The sequence below is a fragment of the Camellia sinensis genome, chromosome 1 (genome assembly GCF_055761805.1).
Source record: "Camellia sinensis isolate YWXY chromosome 1, ASM5576180v1, whole genome shotgun sequence".
In the NCBI taxonomy this organism is placed as follows: Eukaryota; Viridiplantae; Streptophyta; class Magnoliopsida; order Ericales; family Theaceae; genus Camellia; species Camellia sinensis.
In genome coordinates, this window is record NC_138961.1 from 42,565,488 (window position 1) to 42,570,634 (window position 5,147).

Consider the following 5,147-nt stretch of genomic DNA (forward strand, 5'->3'; position numbering starts at 1 on the left):
CAATATTCAAATTTTAACAAATAGAAAACATAACAATAATTATGAATATAAAAGTAAGAGAAATAAGGAGAGAAAATCAAACATTGAGATTTATAATGGTTCGACACATCGGGCCTACATCCACTCTCCAAGGAACCTCATTAGGAATTTCTTCACTATCAAATTGAATCAATACATCACGAAAGCTTCACCAAGCTTGTGGATTTTACACAAGTTTTACTCTTATCTGTTGAGCCTCACTCAACAATAAATGCCTCACCCTTACAAAATTTCTCTTACAAAATAATCAACAAGGATAAGAGGTATTTCAGCCCTCTTTTACAATAATTCTTTCATAAAGAATAGATATGAAAGTGTAAGAACAAAGACAACACATAGATCTAAAAGTGAAATAGCATAGTGAAAAATACAATTACAATTTTAGAGTACACATAATTTTTTCTCTTTAAGTTCTTAGTTTTTCTCCACACAAAACACTTCTATTTATATCCAAAATACCACCCATTAGATGAGGAGAGACACTTTTCTTACACAGCGCTTCAGATCATGAGGGAGATATAACCCACACTCCTCTTTAACTTACAACTGTTGGAGACAGAAAGGCACGTGGAGCACGAAGCACGTCTGTCTTTTTTTCTTTTCTGAAATTGCGAGCGCTGGTTTGAAATTAAATGACCAAAGCACACAGAGGTGCGATTTTTCAGAACTTGCACAATAGTTATTTTATTAGAATATTTAAATACACAATAACTTCTCTATTAAAATATTTGAATGGACAATGACTTCTCTATTAAAATATTTGAGTGTACAGTGATTTCTCTATTAAAATATAATAAAATCTCTTTAAATAATATTTATATCAAATAAGAAAATATATACCCTTTTTAAAAATTTTGTAGTTGTTGTAGAGATTCGAGATGCACTCTCTATCCAAATATCTCGGGATCTTGGTATTTCCACACCATATCTTGGCCATACTGCAACTATCTCGACAACAAGCCACGCCCACGTGGCACCTCAGTCGACACCTCGGCGGTACCTCAGCCACGTGACGTCATTCTCAAAATACATCCCCACAGCTGCCCTCTAGGTTCTATTACCTCGACAACTTGAGGTGATGGAACCTATATCGTCTGATCTTCAATCATGTCGGCTAAACGACAAAATGAGGGTATTTCTCCAACCAAGATCTGACTCGTCGGCATCAAGTAATCAAGACTTAGATGCCTACTTCATTAAGAATCAAGAACCAAGTTTTTTCAACATCTCAACCGAGATCGCTTCTCTAGCCGAGGTCATTACCCCACTAGTTCAAGAATTTCAAGAATTCCAAGAATCTCTACTGCTCATGAGCTGTCACGCTACATTATTCCAACGATTTCTTCCACGTGTCATTGCCTTATTAGCCCGTACCTATCACGCGTCACTATGTCACATCAATTTTGCCATGTCACCTAACATCAGCACAGACACTTCGCCCTAGGTGGTTAAATCAATTTTTGCCGTCTTTTCTTACTCTAACAAAACATTTCACTTTCTCATTTCGTCTCTATCTGTGTCCCCAGACTCTCTCTCTCTCTCTCTCTCTCTCTCTCTCTCTCTCTCTTTTGGCCTCTGCAAACCATCATCATTGTTCTTGATGCATTCATTGCTATGAATACTCCATTCGTGCCCAAGGGTCAAACTCTACCAGCTGAACCACTCATCAACCCACTATCTCAATGGCATTGCACACATCGATATAACGACAATCCTGCCACCAGAACCAGGAGTAGGAAACACCGAGGCCCTAAGCTCCCAGCCTACAACCTTGACAATCCTCTAATCGCTCTATCTATTGTATACTAATGAGTAACCATTGTTGTAACCAATGACAACATATTACTTTTTGGGTGAGTATGACAACATGTCTGCTGTCGAAGTTGAGATGAAACTAGCAGGGGCACTAACTAGCAAGGAGCAATGCCAAGGCCTATCACGAAGGCCAAGACTTTATCCGAGATCAATATAAGGAGCAAGTCAACATCTCGGATCATGTCGCCTCGGGTATAAGTGTTATCTCGAATACCTTTATCTCACCAATTTGTTTTGAAAATTTCACCAAGTATCACTTTCAAATCACTAACTCAGTCTTCATTAACTCATCTTTGCTCTCTGCCCTTCTAATGTGAATGTAAATATAGCTTAGGTTCACATTAGGAATACATCATCTGAATCTTGTCTAGGTCTGACTTAGACATCCATGATTAGAGTCATCGTGTTTAGCTCATCTAAACAGAACACTTAAGGCATAACCTTAGTACACCGAGACTACTACCTACCTCGGCTTTTTGTACAAACTAGCCAAAGATCATGGCTGGTTTCATCTTGTTTCTCATTGAAACATCACTTTAACTTAGTTCAGCTCTGCTTTCTCGAAAAGCCTAAGTTAAAGCATAGCTCTTCATTGGAACATCCCTTAGTTTCAGCTCTACCTTCTTGGCAAGCCTAAGACAACTCGCTCAGGGGTGGTTCCCCACTCAACGGTCATTCCTTCGATTTCCTTTCAATGGTCATTCCTTTCGATTTATTCTTAACTTCGGCTGAGGTTATTGACATCATTAGAGCCGAGCTCTAAATTTCGTCAAGCTACATTCCAAGGCCTCGACAATCCCTCTCCGTCAAGATCTTCTAATCTCGGAAAGCTTTGTTTTATCTCAACTTTGTTCGCCTCTGGTAAGTTCTGATCTTTTCAAAATTGCTCACCTAGGCCGAGCTTTTGTCTTCTCGAACCTACTCATCTAGGTGGAGATCTTGTTTTCTAGATCTAGGATCTGCTCACTTAGCCTGAGCTCTTATCTTCTCAGACATATTCATCTAGGCCGAGATCTTGTTTTCTAGGATCTGGGATCTAGGATCTACTTACTTAGGTAGAGCTCTTATCTTCTCAGACCTACTCATCTAGGCCGAGATATTGTCTTCTGGGATCTGGAATCTACTCACTTAGATTGAGCTCTTGTCTTTTCGGACCTACTCATCTAGGACAAGATCTTGTTTTCTGGGATCTGGAATATGCTCACCTGGGTCGTGCTCTTGTATCTAGGAACTGCTTCACCTAGGCCATGCCCTTCCATCTTGGATCTGCTTTACCTAGGCCATGCTCTTCCATCTTGGATCTGCTTTACCTAGGTCATGCTTTTCGATCTCAGATCTGCTTCACCTAGGCCATGCTCTTCCATCTTGGATCTCCTTTACCTAGGCCATGCTCTTCCATCTGAGATTTGCTTCACCTAGGTTAATGTCTTTTCTACTTGAAGATCGTCTTCATCTCGTCGAGAGCTCTCGTGCCCCCTTATCTTTGCATTCATCCCTTCTGAAAGGGTCTTCATTCTATCAATGTTGACACATTCTCCATCTTCGCTGAACTCGTCATTGCCGACACGTTGATCTTGTCTATTCTAACTAAGTTCCACTGACAACACCAAATTGTGGGTGTTGATTTTTGACCGCACAACCAAACAAGGAACTTAGCTAGAGAGGAAGTGACAGAATAGATTAAACCAAGCACTTGCGAATAAGAAGACATGAATACCACAATGGCTCATCTACCTAGGGGCACTCCGACGATCAAGTCAGTCAAACTTATCTCTCAAAGATATCAAACAAGTATTCAGTGCACAAGTAAGAGCATACCTTAGACCCACGGGGTGCCTCACTTTTATAATGATCAATGTCTAACTTCCCCTAGAAGTCTTACTTCATGGGACTCCTTTACAAGGATAACATCTATCACAATTCACACTATTCAAATTAAGATGAACTTCCTCAAGAGTCCTATCTCTATCCAAATAGGTAGCTTGATGTCATCTAGGACTCTTGTACTCTATCCAAATATCTCTGGATCCCGGTATTGCCGCACTATATCTCAACCATACCACAACCATCTCGGCAACATGCCTCGTGCACGTGGCACCTCGGCCGACATCTCGGCGGCACCATGGTCATGTGGCATCATTCTCAAAATATATCCCCACAATATGAGGACACAATTTTTAAGATGGTCCATGGTATGAATCAACAAAAAATATTTTTTAGTGCAAACGTTATCAAATGAATAAATAAAAAGTTATAAATTATATTTTGTCCCCTATATGTTTGTCCATTTATTCACTTTGGCTTTTGAAGTTTTTTTTCCCCCATTTTGACTCTTTATTTTTTTTAATTTTTTTTTCCAATTTACTCACTTATAGAGAATTCCACGTTAGCTATTTCTAGAGGTGACAAATGGACGGGTTTGGGGGGATTAAAACATGTTGTGTAATAAAACAATTCAACCCAAACCGACCCATTTACTAAATGGGTTTAAACGAGTTGGGTTAAATTGGGCGAGGATTGAACAAATCAACTTGACTAACCCTTTTACTTTAATGAACTTATTTGCTAAGTGTTTGGGTGTGCAACCCTTGCAACTTAGCATAAGTTTTCACAAACATATGTAAGTAACATCACAAAATAGCATAACTTAAACACAAATTTATATAGGTAAACCCATAAAAATTTGAAAAATCACAACTTGACATAAGTTCTCACAAACATACATAAGTCACTTTACAAAATTGCATAACTTAAACACAAATTTACGTAATCAAATTAGCCCATAAAAATTTGAGAAATCACAACATGGCATAAGTTCTCACAAGCCAAGTCACCTCACAAAATCGTGAACTTAACACAAATTCACATAAATTAACATATAAAACATGTCATAAATTCCCACAAAAGTGTGTAACTTTAAGTAACAAAAATAAATAAGTAAATGACATACCGTATGCTGTAGACTCGACTTTCTTCGCGTGCCCCCCTTTCGGAGAGGCTCGAATTGGTCTCCTACAGTTCGAACTCCTGTCATGGTTCTGAATCTAATCTCACAAAGTGCAATGTGAGACTGATAAACACCAAAGAGTCCAATCCGGCAAATCATTTTGGAAAATCAGATTTTGAATCAAATAATGCCAAAAGTGGACTGTTTTGCCAGATTACAGAGTCGTCACCTAAATATTTTATTTTTGGAAAATTTAGGAAACCCTGACTCATGCCAAAGGCCACATGTCCGTCATCACCAAAGTTGCCTCGGCTCGGGAACTTGGGTACGAGAGGGGAAGGTCCTG